The 19,866-nt window shown below is 26.6% G+C and overlaps 1 protein-coding gene across 6 annotated transcripts in view; it reads right to left on the bottom strand.

Moving 5' to 3' along the window:
- Window positions 1-19,866, bottom strand: part of siz (Brefeldin-resistant Arf-GEF family protein schizo) — a 120,219-nt gene that overhangs the window by 30,990 nt on the left and 69,363 nt on the right. Inside the window, exon 1 of one of the 6 annotated variants that reach the window (XM_035864742.2) lies at window positions 1,167-1,314. The exons of the other annotated variants lie outside the window; for them this stretch is intronic. The gene's annotated coding sequence lies outside the window, so the exon portion shown is untranslated. Of the gene's footprint in view, window positions 1-1,166; window positions 1,315-19,866 lie in introns of those variants that run through there. 6 annotated transcript variants of the gene reach the window in all.

The following is a 19,866-nucleotide window of genomic DNA, read 5'->3' as shown; positions in this document are numbered from 1 at the left end:
CTTCTTAGTTCACGTTTTCAAGTTTTATTTTTATCTATCGTACTTTAAATTCATCATAAAAATAATTATCGTAGAACATTATACTATATTATAATACTAGTATTACATTTACATTGTATTGCATTAATACATGTAATACTGTATTAGTATACAGTAAAATAAATTACAATAAATAGCAATATAATATGTGTTATAGTATATCAGTATGATACAATTGTATTAATATTTAAGTCATATGAGAAAAAAATTTTTTTCACGTTTCTTCGTCAGACGAAGAAGATTGGGGTTATAGGGAGTCAAGCAAAAAAAAAAAAAAAAAAAAAGAAAAAAAAAAGTAATAAAAAAGTATAAAATAAAATTAAAAAATGTCAAACGTATACTACATACTGTTTTTCGAACGTAAAAATCCTTCTCTCTTTTATTTTTTCTTTTGCTCTCTTTTTTTTTTTTTCTAGAAATGGTCGTTTAAGAAAAGAAGAAAAAAGAAGAAAATAATGAAGAAGAAGAAGAAAATGAAAAAGAAATCGTTTCTCAAGATTCAATGAACATTCGATATCCATCTCGATTTCCTAAAACGTCTATTTTTCCTTGATATCATCCACCCCAGTTTGCCTCCCTCCCACCCCTCTCTTCCATCCCCTTCTCACTTATCCCCGACCGACCGCTACCCACCGATCGTATTGGGATATTCTCTCGTTTCTTTTTTTCTTTTCTTTTCTTTTTTTTTTCTTCTTTTTTTTTTTTTCTTTCCGACGCGTCAGCTCGCCCGAAAATACTAATATCCGGTAAGAGGCTAAGTTTAAAAACTAATTTCTCGGTTCTGCGACGCGACATACGAACACGAATATCTTTTTCTCTCTCTCTCTCTCTCTCTCTCTCTCTATCTCTCTCTCTCTATCTCTATCTCTCTCTCGAATGCCGATTTAAATTACCAAGAAGAAGATAAGATGAAGAGGATGATGATGAGAAGGAGGAGGTGAAGGTGGAGGTGGAAGAAAAGGAAGTGGAAGAAAAGGAGGTGGAAGAGGAGGAGGAGGAAGTAGAGGTAGAAGAATAGAGGGTGGAGATGAAGGTGGGGATGGTGGTGGGGGTGGTATATGAAGAAGACAGAACGTTTAAAAATAAAAGATGGAAAGAGAGAGAGAGATAGATTTAAAAAAAAATACCTTGACGTATGTACGTATATATATACATATATAAAAATATATACACACACACACACACATATATATATATATATATCACGATAAACACAAACTGATTCACGATCGAGACTCGACTGTGTACTTACTCGACTACTCGTCGTCGTACATAAGTACGTACTGTTTGCCGTTAGCTTCGATACCATAATGGAACTGTCAAAGTCGAATGAAAGGTGGGGCAATGTCCCTCCCCACTATCATTCACTCAACCCCTTACCTCAGCCCCTTCTTACCGTCAAACGCGCCATTTCAACGGCGCATATGTACATACATACATACATACATACATACATACATACATACATACATACATGCATGCATACAAACATACATACATACATACATACATACGTACATACATATGTATATACATATACACATGCATTATATATATATATACATTGTTAACGTGCATATGTATGTATATATATATATATATATATATATATATCACTTGTATCTCCACGAGTCATTCCAAAGAGTCGTAACGCGACTCGTTACCAAAATGGAGTTCGATATTCGGCCAAACGGAAGTTTCCTATGTATTATTGAATCCTCACGTTCTCGGACACGGCGATGCCTTTCCGTGTTTGGTGCACTAACGCAAGATTTCTTGTCTTGTCTTTCTTTTTTTTTTTTTTTTTTTTTTTTTGTTATTTTACTTTTTATTACTTTTATTCCTTTCGAAGGATTTCTTCGGGCAGATTTAAGTTTCTTTTCTTTCTTTTTTTAATGGTACGCGTTTCTCTATGTTTTATCTTCTACTTTTTTTTTTTTTTTGGTCATATTCGAATCAATAAATAAATCAATAAATAAATTAATAAATGAAATGAAAAATAAAAAAGAAAAATTTAAGTTCTATCAATTTTATATGTGTATATGTATATATATATATATATTTTATAATAATAATAATAATAATAATAATAATAATAATAATAATAATAATAATAATAATAATAATTTGTTAAGTTTTGAATTTTAAAAAATTTTGATTAGATACAAATATTTCGATATATTATTTATTTTAAAAAAAGAAAAAAGAACTATACGATACGAAGAAGAAAATTGTGTGAGAAAATTGGAAAAATGCGTTGAAAGGATTAAATGAATGTTTTCGAACGTTCAAATCAGATCCGGTCTCGGCAATTAAATCGTTTCATTTTTATAATCGTTTATGGAGTTAGAATAGTAACGGTGAATTAAAATATTCGTCGTTATAATTAAATCGCGATTAATTAAGATCGCTTAATTTCAGCACGCGTGTAATAAATTATTCGTTTGACTTTCCATTATATTCGTTAACTACTTTCCATGTTAATTGGTAATAATAAGATGTGAAGGATCCATAGATCATTTAATTACGCGTAAGTTCATGATCATTTTGATTTGAAAATTCTTCAAAAATAGAGAGAGAGAGAGAGAGAGAGAGAGAGAGAGAGAGAGAGAGAGAGAGAGAGAGAGAGAGAGAGAGAGAGAGAGAGAGAGAGAGAGAGAGAGAAAGATTAAAAGCTTCGCTTATTTTCGTTCATTGAAAAATTTTAATTTTTCTTTTCCTATTTCTTTTTTTTTTTTCTATTTTTTCTACTTTTTTTTTTGCGTTTCATGCTTCGTCACGAAACAACGTAGAAAACGATGATTTAAAATGTAAGTACGACGAACGTGTCTTACGTAAAAAAAAAAAAGATCGGGTCAAAAGTTCCTAGACAATTATAAAAAAAAAAAAAAAAAAAAAAAAAAAATCAATAACATCTTTCTTCTAGTGACGTTTTGGATTGATAATTAAATTTGCAATTTTTATAAAATTACTTAGCTCAACTTGTATGAGTTTTATAATCTGAAAGAAAAAGAAAAAGAAAGAGAAAAATATTAATTTAAAAAGTTTCGAAGAAGAGTAATACATTTTTGCAAAATAAATCTAGAAACTTTTTGTCCATTTAATAACTTTAATACATATATATATATATACACGGCTGATCAAAAGTTTTTGCGTGGGCCAAATGTTTCTAGGTCATTTAAAAAAATTGATTACCTCGTTTTCAAGGACTTTTTTCTTTTTGTTTTTTTTTTTTGTTCAAGAATTCGTATATTGCAATTTTATGAACTAGACTTGTAGTTTTCCAATTTGATATAAAAAAGAAAAAAGAAAAAAGAAAAAAAAATCATATTAAATAATCTCAAAAACAGTGTATCCAAATGAATTTCAAAATCACATAAGAACTTTTCTATCAATTAGAAACTTTTGAAGTCGACCCTTTACATACATATAGATCTTTTTACTAAAAACAAAAAAAGAAAAAAAAAGAAAAAGAAGAAAAAATAAAAAAAATGAAACAGAAAATTTATTTTAAATAAATTAAATTAAATTAAATTAAATTAAATTAAATTAAATTAAATTAAACAAAGAAATATATATCCATACAATGTATTATTATTAAGTAAATAAAGAAGATTCCTTTTAATATTTTAAATAAATTAAATAAATAAATAAATAAGTATATATATATATATAAAATAAAAAAAAATAAAAAAAAAAGGATTTCGTAACAAACGTGAGTGAAATCTTTAAAGAAATCATCATTGATATAACGGGATATATATACACACATATATATATATATATATATATATATATATATATACAAATATATATATATACTTCTTTTTTGTTTGTAAAAGACGACGATAGAGAAAATGAATCCCCTTACAAATCGTTCGATTAAATGAATTTACTTCATAATTATAAATATTTAAACGTTTGATAACGCATAGATAATCTAATTCGTCCTCGTAGTAGTAGACTTATAACGGTGCATTTAGAAATTGTTAACATCGTTGCACGATGTTGCGTTACTCTTCTATGCGTATTTACGAGTTAACCATTCGATACTACAAGTATATGAATGCATGCATGCATGCATGCATACATACATACATGCATACATACATACATACACACACACACTATAAGGGACTTTATCAGCATGATAGAAATGCAGGTCGCGTGCGTCGTGGTGTTTTCTGACGATGACACATTCGTTCGAACGAATAAAGAGGGAGAGAGAGAGAGAGAGAGAGAGAGGAAGAGAGAAAGAAAAATAAAGAAAAAAAAAAATGAAAGGAAAAGAAAAAGAAAAAAAAAAAATTTTGCCTTATTTTTCTACTCCTTTGTCTCCACTATCACTCACTACTATTCACCCCTCCTCAATCCCCCTTGCTATTAACCCCACCACGTTACCACTTATTCCTTTTCTTTCTTTCTTTCTTTTTCTTTCTTTTTTTTCTTTTTTTTTTCTTTTTTTTTTTTTTTTTTTTTTATACGTGACTACTACGTAGATCGATTAAAATATAGATCTGTGTTTAGATAATATAACATTAACGATTATGTTAATACGGTATTATAAACATTGTTTCCTGCATCTGATAAAAGATATTTTCTAATGATAATATTATTACGTTGATTTATCGATCAGTATTTGTTCCGATATGAGTCTGGATATAGTTTAAATATAATTCAACGTTTTAAAAATTGAATTATAAATATTAATATTCATTGATAAGGGTTCTTGTAATTTTTAAAAATATTTTATATGTGAGTAAAGAATATATACGTACATATATACATATATATATTGAGTTAAAAAAAAGATTATATATATATATATTAATAATATATTATCAATATTTATTATAATATTTATAATATATATATATAATATTAAATATATTAAATATAAATTATTTAATTAAAACTAACTCAACAACAGATTTAAATATTTCGAGGTGTTTTAACTATTCTGGAGGAAAAAAAGAATCTATATAAAAAAACCTATAATAACATTAAAACCTATAATTACTATATGACAAAATTAAAAAATGAAAAGAGAAACGAAAAGAATAAATAAATAGATAAATAAAAATAAAAAAAAAAAAAAAAATAAAAAAAAAAAAGAGAAAAAAGTAAAAAAAGAATTTCGTAACAAACGTGCAATGGAATTTTTAAAGAAATTACCATTGATATAACGGTAAATTTTTGGAGGATGTTTTATAGAAGGGGGGAGGAAGGAATTCGTCTTTCTCAGGTACGATTAATTCTTAAGATTGAATTGAAATTTTTCGAAATACTAACAAAAATTATATCAAAATGATATATGATACAGACATATATATATAAACATATATACATATATACATACATACATACATATATATATATATACATATATATATATATATATACGTATTTATATAGTTATTTATGTATATATGTAGATATATGGTGACATTAAAACGCGTGAAAGTGTAACTAGTTAAACTTGTGGTGGGCAATATCATTTTTCTATTTACAGTTCATTTGCTGACACCATTTCACGGACGTACGTTGCCAAAAAAAGAAAAAGAAGAAAAAAAAAAAAAGGAAAAAAGACAGAAAGAAAAAAAGAAAGAAAGAAAGGAAAAATAAGGATAATTATTGAGTAAGAATACGAGAGAAAAAAAAGTCTATCGAATAGGAGCAATGATATTTCTGTTTTTCTTTCTTTCGTGTTCTTTCTCTTTACTTTTTCCTTTTCTTTCTTTTTCTTTTTTTTTTTTTTTTTTTTTATATCGCGAGTGATTTTATTTATTACAAAAATTCGATTATTTCTAACGTTCTTATCTTCGAGCAAATTTTATATAATAGCATAAATTCTCTAAACATACGTATGATTTACGATAAAAGAAAAATTTAATATAAAAACAAACATTTATATACCAGCTTTATATAATTATATTATTTTGTCAGTATTATATAAAATTTTTATATTACATTAATATATAATAATTCTTTTTTTTCATTATAATCCAATTTTCGTGGATTATAATATACTAATTATTTATATTAACTATATATAGATAAATATATAAAAGCATATAAATTAAATAAAATCTAATGCGTTTTAAACGTATTATGTGTACTTACTTACACATACCCACATATATATATGTGTGTGTGTGTGTGTGTGTGTGTGTAAGTATCCACGAGTAATATAATTAAAAAAAAAATCGATAGAATCGGATAGAAACGAAGATTTTGTTAAAAACAACTACGATTATAATATACGTAATTATACACTTATAGGAAGTTTCATATTCGTAGAAAAAGTATATTCCGAAATTGACATGGAAAAAAAAAAAAAAAAAAAAGAAAAAAAAAAGAAAAAGAAGAAGAAAAAGAAACAAAAAAGAAAAAAAAAATCCACACCTTTTGCCACGTTATCGTATATTGAAATGTAAATGTCAGATATATCGGCAAGGTTCTGTATTACATAATACACAAGTATGGAAGAAAACAAGTATGGCAATACATTATTACTAATATATATAGATATATATATATATATACACATACGTTTACTTTTTATAATATTCGTAACGTTTGCAAATTTTCTTTTTACACTTATATTTTCTTTTTCTTCTTTTTTCTTTTTTTTTCTTGTCTTGTCTTGTCTTTTCTTTTTTGCTTTAGTGTAACCTCGGAACGATCGCGAATCGTACGATCGTTAAAATAATAAATAATAATAATAATAATAATAATAATAATTATTATTATTTATAAATATTATTAAAATGTTTTTTCCTTTTTTTCTTTTTTTTTTTTTTTCATTTTCTTTTTCTTCTTTTATTTTTTTTCTCTTTCGTACGATGTTATCGTAACACGTGTAACGATGCGACAAAAATTCAATTATACGTAAACGACCATCCGGTTTTTCGCAATCACGCGAATTTATTATTAAAATGTGATTTAATTCCGAAGATAGAGAGAGACAGAGAGACAGAGAGAGACAGAGAGAGACAGAGAGAGATAGAGAGAGAGACAGAGAGAGAGAGACAGAGAGAGAGAGAGAGAGAGAGAAAAAAGAAAAAAAAAAAATAATGAATGTTTCGCTTTAATCACACGTTCGCATTGATTTATTCGCAATTATTAATCAATATTAATTATTAAACGTCAGTATGACGTTCTTATTACGTCGACCAATCATTCGTAGTCGGTTGACTACGGATTAATTTTTACGAGATATCGGAACGCATACAAATATTTTACAAAAGTCTCTCTATTTATGCATATTTATGTATTTACTATGACTTTAATATTGGATGTATTTTAATCTTCTTTTTTTTTTTTTCCTTTTTTTTTTCTTTTCTTTTCTTTTCTTTTCTTTTGAACGTTAATATTTACGAAAAAGAGAGAGAGAGAGAGAGAGAGAGAAAAAAAGTGGAACACGATGCCATTTATAAACTTATATAAATAGATATAAAAGTTACGTTATTTTTATATCTCCATCAAAAAAAAGAGAGAGAGAGAGAGAGAGAGAGAGAAAAGTCGAATATTTAAAAAAGATAAATATAATTATTCGTGTGTCTTAGATATAAAGTCTCATATTCTCTTTTAATTACTATTATTATTATTATTATTTCTAAATATATTACGATTAATTTTTGGGACACCTTATATTATCTCTTACACCAATCCCCCCCACCTCCCTCCCCGCGTTGAAGATTTTGATCTTTAGATATCTTTCGTAGAGAGCCAAAAATCTTCAAGAAACAGGGAAAATAAAATTGAGAGAAATCACGATGAACATATATGATTGATCGAATGTAAACATGTCGTGTTAAAAAAAAAAATAAAAAAATAAAAAAAAGCAAAAGAAAAAAAAAAACAAAAGACCGTATGATTACTTTGACTATCAAAATCAAAAGATATACGAGAGGAGAGACAACAAGCGATGACTATCCATTATTATACGTATACGTATTTATCTAATCTCTTAACTACTTAAACGAACGATCATAAATCTGTCATACGTATTTCCGATTAAATGCTATTCTTTATAGTAATAAAACGTTAATTACCGATGACATAGCGCATTCGATTGTCTGGAAAGTCCGTGCCATTTCTTAAGTTCTTTTTTTCCTCCATCTTTTTTTCTCGTTTTTTTTTTTTTTTTTTTTTTTACATCTTCATCTTATAATGTATATTTATAAGACGTATTTATAATATATCTTTGTGTGTATATTATTTATATATCTACCTATGTTATACAGTTTTTAATAATGTATTTAGTTTTTGGTCAAAAAAAAAAAAAAAAAGAAAAAAAAAAAGGAATGTGTTAGAACACGAAGTGTCATTCTACACGGTCGAATCAAAAGTCCCTAGATAGTTTTTTTCTTTTTTAAATCAATACGATCTTCTTCCTCGAGACGTATCAAGATTCTAATTAGTTCTAATTAGATTAGCAATTATTTTTTTTTTATTTTCTTTTTTTTATTTTTTTCTACAATCTACGAAAGGTGGTTGGTGGTTCTATAATCTGATAAGAAATAAAATAAATTAGTTGTTTTCAAATGTCTTGAAAGAAAAAAAAAGAAAAAAGAAAAAAAAAGAAAAAAAAAAAAAAGGAAAAAAAAAATTAAATTGGCATTTAACTACGTTGCTTAGTGACCTAGTGACTTCTGACCCAACCTGTAGAAATGTTCTTTTTCTTTTCTCTTTCTCTCTCTCTCTTTCTGTTCTCTCTCTCCATCTCCCTCTCTCCATCTCCCTCTCACTCACTCACTCACTCACTCTCTCTCTCTCTCTCTCTCTCTCTCTCTCTCTCTCTCTCTCTCTCTCTCTCTCTCTCTCTCTCTCTCTCTCTCTCTCTCTCTCTGTCTCTCTCTCTCTTTACCGTCTACCTCGAAATTGAGCGATTCATTATAATTTTTGTCGTCACGAACTTCTCGGATAAGAGCTAATATTAGATAACTAGATTCACGAAGAGAGATAGATAGAGCGAGATAGAGGGAGAGAGAGAGAGAGAAAGAGATAGGTAAAGGTGGGGTAGAGTTGAAGCGTGTAATTTGAAAGTAAAATTCGAGCGTCGTTTTCCAACGAAACGAAACGAGAAAATAGAATCCTCTTGATCAGCTGTAATCTACGATATCCTTTTGAATCCGTGGGAATCGTCAGAAATAATAAAAAATATTCAGAGGTTCTCATTCAATTAAGGCTTTTATTCAATTAACGAAATCCAAAAAACAAAACGAACAAAACTGTTTTACAAATTCTATCGCAATTTAATGTATTACCTATATAGAAGATATATACATATATACATACATAAATACATACATACATACATATATATATATGTATGTATATGCATGTATGTACATATAATTACATATGTAACTATAGGTAAATAGATAGTAGAACGAACCTAGCAAGATGTTTGATTTGCCTCTAGCAAAAGTAAAAGTTACTGATCGGGAGAAAGCTTCTAATCTCTTCTTTCTCTCTCTATCTTTGTATTTCTCTCTCTCTCTCTCTCTCTCTCTTTCTCTTATATACACACCCCAATTCACAAACACATGTATGTATATGTACAGAGTGTCCCGATGAAAAATGTCGATCATGTATCATTACGAAATCTAGTAAACTTTTTTTTTGTTTTGTTTTTGTTCTTGTTTTTCTTTTTTCTTTTCTTTTTTTTTTCTTTTTTTCTTTTTTTTTTCAATAAATCATCAAGACAAATATTTCATCGTTGATTCATTTTAATTTTGATCAATCTCCTGAGGAAAGGGAGGGGGCGAGGAAGTAACAAAAATCTTAGAAATCTTAAACGATGATAGAGTGAGAGAGAGAGAGAGAGAGTAGTCAATCAACAAGTATGTATATTGTTTTTAAAGCACTTTTAATTATCTTTGTAATTATTATACTTATTAATGATCGGTTTTACAAATCTTTAACATACGATAAAGCAATGATAATTTTTTTTCGATCGATTAACTTCTCTAACTTCTCTTTTCTCGGATCGAGAAATTATGGACTAAAAATTAAAAAAAAAAAAAATTATAAATATATATATATATATATATATATATATATAACATCGTTCTAAAGATAATCGATAGACCTTTCAAACGATATGACCCAGTTGACCCTTGTTGACACTTGAGATTTTTCTCACCCTTACTGGATCATTTCAAAATTATTCAAATTGATTATAACGAATTGTCCAACGTGCAAATAAAAATAAAATAAAATATAAAATGAAAAGTCGATTCGTTTTAGATGTTTTTATTAAATAGAAAAGGAAGAAAAAAAAAAACAGAGAGAAACAAAAATCATTTCAAGTAATAATCCTAGTGAATACTTTTTGTTTGGACACTCTGTATATATAAACATATACATACGTACATACATACATACATACATACATACGTATGTATGGTTATAAAGGACAACTACTAAGGACAAGTATGAGTACACACACACACACACACACACACACACACACACACACACACACACGTATTCATATATGCCTCAAGCGAGAAATTAGCCCGTGTCGTTCGTTGCCCCTGTCAAAGGTTATAACCCGATTGAAACTCTTGCGCCACTACTACCACCATCATAACCACCATCACCACCATCACCACCACAGTCACTCTTTTCTGCAAAATTCGATTAGGTCAGACCGACGAGAAAGAAAGTATATGTGTGTGAGATAAAGTAAGAGAGAGAGAGAAAGGGGGGTGGGGAGAGAAATATCGATCTAAAATTTCTACATAATATTTTCATTATCAATATACAATTTTTATTTTCTTTTTTTGTTAACAATATTTTTACGCTTTTTTTGTTTTGTTTTTAAACAAATGTAATCCAACAATATATCGATCTTTATTAACTAATTATTACATTTTATGTTAATAATGATTTTGTGCCTCAAAAATATTTCTCTCTCTCTCTCTCTCTCTCTCTCTCTTTTTTTTCTCTTTTTATTGAATTTCGAATGTGACGATCACTATGATATTTAGATAATAGAAATTTTATTTGTCCTTGATATAATTTAGAATGTTTCCAGGCTGTAATCAAGTGTTTCATACGAAACGATAAAAAGAATTTATTTCTTTCTTAAATTGACCGTGATATATAAATTTTGCTCGCTTTAAATGCGAATTAAATCGTTCATAAGAGAAAGGAAAAAAAAAATAAAATAAAATAAAATAAATAAAATTCTTTCTAATTTCGACGATCATTTGTATCATTTATTTTTCTAGATCTAATTATTGTCGACAAAATTTTTATAAAGTCGGATATAAGATTAGTTTTATACTTAGCGTGAAAAAAAAAAAGAAAAAAGAAAAAAAAAAAAAAGATTTACAAAATAATTTTCCTCGAATACGAGTGATCACTATGACTTAATAGATAAAGTTAATTTTAATAAGGAAGTAATTAAAATTTTTTAACGTGATTAAAATTTTTAAACGTGATTAAAATATTTACGTAGAAGAAAAGATCGATCATTTTTGAATAAGTATAAAAAGTAAATAAATAAATAAATAAATAAATAAATAAATAAATAAATGCATACATACACATAGATACAGACGCATACATGTATCTATATGAAAATAGAGAAAGAACACTTCGTTTTCTAAAATTTTCAAGAACACGATCATGTTTTCAGGAACGTTCAAGTTCGCTTAGGCGATAAGTCACACTCTAATAAGCCGAGCATGGCTCAGTTCACGAACTCGGAACATACTATCGAACTATAACGTAATAATACTCGTGCACGCGAACGGATTTCCATGAAAACGGTGTCGATGCTTGGATATATATATATGTGTACGTAAATACATACATACATACATACATAAATACAATGTACATATTTATCCATATATATGTATATACATACACACACACACACACACACACACACACACACACACACACACACCTATCTATGAAAAAGTTCCTCCTAGATGATTTTAAAAATCAGTTAATACTTCTTCGAGATGCATTAGGCTTGTAGTTAGATTTATAGTTTTATAATCTTATTAAAAAGAAAAGAAAAGGAAAAAAAAAAAGAAAATTAATTCGAGATATTTAATTAATTCGAAAAAATGTAATTAATTTTTCAAAACATTCCTAAACTTTTCTTTCAACTAATCATATACAAAACATACACACACACATACACACACACACATACACGCACATATACATGCATACATACATACACGCGCGAGCGTTCCTGTATATATATCTTTTTTTTCTTTTTATTTTTTCGTTTGTTTCTTTTTCGTTCTTTAATTGCGAGATTGAAAACGTGACGAGTAATCAATAGCGAGAGGAGCCGACCAACCACAAGTCGATTTCTAACCGGAGTGTCAACTAACGAGTTTCTCTTCGGTGCTTCGTTGTGGATTCTCGAAAGCCTACAAGTACACGCCTATTTGTTTATCGAGTTACCTTGCGAAGACCGACAATCCATTGAAAAAAAAAAAAGAAGAAGAAAAACAAAAAAGAAAAAGAAGAAGACAAAAAGAGAAAAGAGAAAAGAAAGATAAAGAGAGAGAGAGAGAGAGAGAGAGAGCGAATGAGAGAGAGATAGATGAGTATTTGAAGGATTTTAACGATTCCCCCTTTTGTATTCCTCCTTTACTAAATCCTCTCGTGAACTCCTTAGGATACCCTAGGATAACGATTTTTAGCTGACACTAATGAGATTTAGATTCTTAGGATTTACTACGAAAAGATTTTGTTCCTTTTCTAATTCATTGGAGGTTATTAGACCCTTTAGAATAAGAATTCAATATTTATACGTGTATATATGTGTATATATGTACATATATATATATATTTTTCTTTTTTTTGAGATACTTTCTCTATGATAGAAATTTATCTGAAAGATACGAGTGAAATATTTCTTAAAGATCCCATGAAATTCTTTTGTTTGTTTGTTTTTTTTTTTTTTTTTCTTTTTTTTCCTCTTTTCAGATGATTAATAACACTTAGGATACTTAGAATTTATTATTAAACGATTTGTTCGTTCTCTAATTCGTAAGGATCGTTGACCCCTTTCGAATATATTTTCTTTATTTTTAATAATCGTTATTATTATGATAGAATCATTCGAGTATGTACATCTATGAATTCTTTTTTGTTGTATATGTATATATATATATATATATTTTTTTGTTTGTTTGTTAATAATTAAAATGACAGATATATAGAATTTATTATCAATAGATTCGTTTCTTTTCTAATTCGAAGAATTTTATCCTTTGAAATGTTAACTCACTCATTATCCATGATAAAAATATTTTTTATTTTTTATATAAAATTATTTGAAGAATGTATGTATGTTTGTATGTATGTATATATATATATATATATATACAAACATATAAATGTATATATAAGTATGTATGTCTCGTTAAAACTCGAGAAAGAGAATTTCTCTTTACCGTAATAACGTTAATGTTCCTCTTCACTCAACACAGAGACGACGTTCGATGCATTTTCAACGAGAAAAATATTAGCCTATGTTAATTTTCGATGTTCCCTATGGTTCATCATGTATTCACCCTTTTACCTAACTTTTTCATCCTTCCAAAGGGTTACTCGTCATTTGCTTTATCATTTTCATAGACACATTTTAACGTAGATATAAAAAAAAGTTAGATACACACACACACACACACGTGCGCGCGCACATACATTTATATATATATATATTTTTTTTTTTAATTCATATAACAATTCTAAAATATGTAATTATTTTTTTTATATGTATTTATAAAAATTAATTTTTTATTTTTTAATATGGTATAGATTATCTCTGGTTGGATAGATCATTATAATCGACGTATCTCTCTCTCTCTCTCTCTCTCTCTCTCTCTCTCTGCGTGTGTGCGTGTATAAATATAAAATAAAATATAGATATATACTTTGATGAAGATATTAATCAGGATTATTACGAATAAATCATAAATATTTAATTGATAATGACAGATTATGTTTACTCGATACTATAAAAGACAAAAAAAAAAAAAAAAAGAAAAAAAAAAGATCTTTTCAGATTAATAAATATAAAATTGACTATGTATAATAATTGATAATAATTAATAATAGACATCCTGTTGATCAATCTATTTAATTCGAATGTTGTGGTCAAGGTCACGTCCGACCAAGGATATTTCAAAGGACAGAAGAAATGAATTAATAAGAGATTTAAAAAAAAAAAAAAAATGAAATAAAATAATAAATAAAATAAAAGAAGAAGAAAAAGAAGAAGAAAAAAAAAGAAGAATAAAAGTGAAAGAAGGACGTACGAATGAGATCATGACAGAGTGAGAGATGACGAATAAGGACATTATGCAAATGGACAGGACGGCAATTCTCTTCTACGAGTAAACATGTCGGATATACACACATATGCTTTTATCGTATCAACTTTTAGAAAGAGTAACGAAAGACATTACAGTCGCTTATATTTTTATTCTCTCTTGTAATGTCAAACCATATAGAACTTCAATTTCATTTGCAGTAGGAAAAATGAAAAAGGAAAATAGAAAAAAGAAAAAAAAAAAAAAGAAAACAAAGGAAAAAGAAAAACCAAACAAATAGAACTTTTATTCTACGTCCGTGTAAATTTCGATTTTATTTGTACAAAAAAAAAAGAAAAAAAGAAAAAAAAAATTAAAAGATAAAAAAAAGAATCTCTATTTCACTTTAATTTTTGTCTCTTTCTCTATTAATGCATCCGACGATTGCATGAAAATGTCTTTCAAGTAAGTAAAAGAGAAAAATTTGTTAAAAAAGAAAAAAAAAAAAAAGAAAAGAAAAAAAAAGAAGAGAAAAGAAAAAGAAAAAGAAAAACAATTCATTTAATGATATCGTTTAATCACTTTTATTTTATCGCATACGAATCTATCCAATAAACCGAATTTTGTATTATATTATGTATATATATATATATATATATATATATATATATATATATATATATATATATACATATTTTCTTTTTCTTTTTCTTTTATATATTCCAATTTTCTCACTCTCACTTTAATTTTAACCAATCAACACGCTTTCGCGATATCACGAAATCATTTATTTCTGGCTTTAATCCTTTCGAGTCGTCGAATCGATTTAAAACACATCGATCGTATTCCCGTTATCTCGATTGAACTCGGTTTCCAATCTAGCTATATTCGTATCTAGGGCTTGACGTTCGATATTTTCTACTTTTAGACGTTTCACTGAAAGCATTTTTCTTTTTTCATCATCTTCTCCTTCTTTCATTCTACTATTTATCATTTCTAAATAATACATTTATATATATATATATATATATATATATATATATATATATGTATATGTATATGTATATGTATATGTATATGTATATGTATATGTATATGTATATGTATATGTATATGTATAGATATACAGATGTGTGTATGTGTGTATGTGTGTGTGTATCCTTTTTCTGGATCCTCTTTTATCACTCTAATTCATTCTAATCCATACTAATATATTCTCATCTCTTTCTCTGGATCGTTTTTATTGTTAATATTTTGATTTATAATTCCGTGCTTGTGTATTTATTATATGTCGTAAATAAGAATCATAAAAACGGGATATAAATTAGTATCACTGGATTTTTTAATCAGTGTCTATAAACTAAAATCTGACACACATATATATATATATATATATATATATATATATATATATGTATAATGATGTGGAAAGCTTTTAGTATTTAGATTGAGGGTGGAGGACGCAACAATTTTTTTATTAAAAATAACAATAGTGCTAGTATAGATAATTATCAAAATATATTATAATCATATGTGTGCTTGTATTTGTATAAAAAAAAAAAAAAAAAAAAAAAAAAAAAAAAATAAAAAAAAAAAAAAGGTCATTTCGATACGAAAATGTTTATACATATATAGATTTATTTATTTAACTTCACATTATATAGAAAATTGAAAGTGAAATTAATTAGCTTATTTCACTCTTTCTTAGATTTCACCGAATATTAGAAACTTATTATAAGGCAAAAAAAAAAAAAAAAAAAAAAAAGAAAAGATGAGAAAAGAAAAGATCAATTAGAAGTAAAAAATTATAAACACGGCCTCCAAAGAAAGAAAGAAAGAAAAAAACAAAATTTCACGTCCTCCAAAGGAAAAAAAAAAAAAAAGAAAAAGAAAAAGAGAGGTAAGAAAAAAAAAAAAGAAAGAAAAATCATTTTGTGAGATATACAATTAGTACGAGTTCATTATCGACTAATATGTAACGAGCAAAAGACAAGAAAAAAAAAAAAAAAAAAAAAAAAAAAAAAAAATAAAAGAGAAAGAGATAGAGAGCGAGAGAGAGATACACACACACAGATACGCAAATACACGGCACGCATGTGCACACATACATACACACGTAAAAAAAAAAAAAAAGACTAGAATTCAAACCTTATTAAAGGTTTCTTCACGACACGATAATCACGCTTAACACGGCAATGCTTATGCACACGCATCGAACACGTGGATTGCACAAACGTAGTAGAAAATAGTATTGTGAGTACCGTTAAAGTGTGCGCGAGCGAGATAGGCGAATCAACTTCACATACGTATCAACCATACGTAACATGTAATGGATGCATGTGTGGATGGATTTATTTGTAAGAGTATAGTCACCTGCTGACGTCATACCAATTCTTTTCCGTTCTCTTTATTTATATTTTTTCTTTTTCTTTTTTTCTTTCCCTAATTATTTTTTTTATTTATTTATTTATTTATTTATTTTTTCTCCTTTTTTTCTCCTCCTCCTTCTCCTCCTCCTCCTCCTCCCTCCTTCTATTCCTATTCCCTCGACTTATCTCCTCTCCTCTTCTCTTCAATTCATCAATCTGTTATTTTTCTACGTACGTGAGAATATACGAATAAATACAATACGAGTAAGTATAGGGGATCGTTGAATCACGTAAGATGAGAAAATAAATTTTCACTGTTCCTACCGAAGTAGATTAAATTCTTTTCTTTTCGTTACGCATCTCTTTTTTTTTTAACACTTACACAATGAACGTATAAATATTTATATAACTTTTTTTTTTCTTTTTTTTTTTTTTTTTTAATATCACGCGATACGACAATTAATGTTATCCAATATGACAACTTTGAAATTATACGCGTCGATATGTAGAGGTTATTGTATAAGTATACGTATTTTCCCTTTTTTCTTAATTTTTTTCTTTTTTATTTTATTTTATTCTATTTATTATCATTATTATTATTATTATTATTATTATTATTATTATTATTATTATTATTATTAACGTATGATGATAAACTTCGAATAATTCGAAATATTAGAAATAAAGAAAAAGAAAGAAAGAAAAAAAAAATAAAACATATGGAAAGATAAATTGAATAAAATTAGAATGTTTCCAATGAATAATCGGACTGTAGTTATTAAAATCTCAAAAGTTTAATAATTTTGCTTTTCTTTTTTTTTTTTTAAATAAATTAAAAAAAAATGAAACGAAATGACAGAAAATAAATAAATAAATAAATAAATAAATAAATAAATAAATAAATAGAGGAAGTTGTTGGATAATTAATAAATCTAGTTTCGTTAATATTTACTTGTAATAAAGTGACTCGACGAATAGAAGACAGTTTATAATTAATTAACGAGTTTAGGTATGCATATATGTATACATAATTGATGTATGCACGTATACATAGAGAAACAAGAAACCTTTATATCGTTAATTACTTTAACCGACGTTTCATATCAAAGTAAAATTTGGTTCGATGCTTTTGGTCCTATCTAAGAAATTATTCTGGTTACGTTCAGAGAGAAAGAGAGAGAGAAAGAGAGAGAGAGAGAGAGTTGTTGATTATTATTTAATCAAATTAGAAATGTGTAATATTATTATAGACAATCTCAGAGAGTTAAAGAGAAACCAATCATTTTATATAGAAGAAATTTAAACGATACAATGAAAATAAAAAAAAAATAAAAATGAAATGTATATATATATATATATATATGTATGTATGTATGTATGTATATCAAAATAATAAATTGATTTATAAATTTTGTTAAAAAGTATTTCGTATAAATGTATATTCATAGAACAAGATAAAAATATAGATATCAAAAAAAAAAAAATATACATATTAATAGTTATAGATTTAAATAAAAGCAAATTATAAATATCTACTTAAATAATAAATATCCATAATTGTCAATTATTTATTATTAATAAATTAAATTTATTTAAATTATAAATATACACGTATATATACATATATAATATATATATATATATATTATTGCACATATATAAAGTTTAGTATAATACGCACGTACACGCACACACATATATATAAACACGTACTTAGTTACATATATACATTTGCATTTAGAAATATGCAACGAATCAGAATTTCGACGTATTATGTTCTTCCTACCGTCAGTCCATATTTTTAGCTTCTTTCAATATGAATTCATTGTATATGTCTGTGTGTGTGTGTATATGTATGTATGTATGTATGTATGTATGTATGTATGTCAGTATATATCTGTGCTATATTTTTCTATCATCTTTCTATTTCTCTCTCAATCCCCTCTCTTTCTCTCTCTCTCTCTCTCTCTCGTTTCTAAGATCCATTTCATAGTTATCTTTGAAGCTTTCGTTGGATAGATTGCTTCGCTCTGATGGTCTTTTTCATTTCAGTTTTTTATTTCCTATCTCGAAATAGATTCCAAAAGGAACGATGATTCTTAATCTTTATGACTAACGATAGGAATACATTATCTATATTGCTCATATAAATATATATTGTATATATATTTCATATATATGTATTTATATATATATAAAATTTTTCGAAAGCAATATAAAGATAATCGATAAAAACTAAGTCAATTCGAAAAAATCATTTTCGAAAGCCAAACTCTCTCTTTTTACTTAATATTTTTTAAATCACTTATTAATTAGGTATATATATATATATATATATATATATATATATATGTATTGATAAAATTTTGAATATGTTGATATAAAAATTGTAATACGTAAATTATAAATAAAAGCTCTCATTTAAATATCAAATAATAATAATATAAAAAAAAAATGAAAAATAAACAATGTTGTAATAATTTATAAAAATGATCTTCAAAAAAGAAAATATATATATATATATGTACATATTTAATAAGAATTTTTAATTTTATACACACATATACGCGCTCACATTTTTCATTAGCATTTTTATAGATTATTATAACTTGTTTATATGTATATATAAAAAGAGAAAGAGAGGGAAAGAGCAAGAGAACGAAAGAGAAAGAGAGAAAGAGAGAGAGAGAGAGAGAGAGAAAGAAAGAGAGTGGTTTATATAAGGTGTCAATAAAATAATAATAACGATTAACACGTTTCGCGTTATATTGCTAACCGATTCGAGAGTAAAACGATCTCTCAACGATCTCTGAACGATCTCTAAACGATCTCTAAACGATCTCTTTCAACCCTGACATATTCCCTACTATCACCAATGCGAACTAATCCAGTGAGATACATGCATTCCTATGTATGTCAGGAAAATAACAATGCAGAAACTGAAACGGATTTATCAAAATCACTTTGCTATTCCATCAAAAAGTTTATGAGAAATATTGTTTTTCCTTTTTTGTGTTTTTTTTTTATAAATACTTAACGAATTATGGAAAAGTTTTCCTTCGACCTTTCAATTGATTTACTTATTTATTCATCTATCATTTCTTTATTTGTTTCTTTTTCCCTTATGCAAAAGTTTCATTGTATCTTATTGA

This window comes from Vespa mandarinia, chromosome 6, assembly GCF_050613455.1.
Source record: "Vespa mandarinia isolate Hongniang chromosome 6, ASM5061345v1, whole genome shotgun sequence".
Lineage (NCBI taxonomy): Eukaryota > Metazoa > Arthropoda > Insecta > Hymenoptera > Vespidae > Vespa > Vespa mandarinia.
This window is presented reverse-complemented; position numbering and strand designations above follow the sequence as displayed.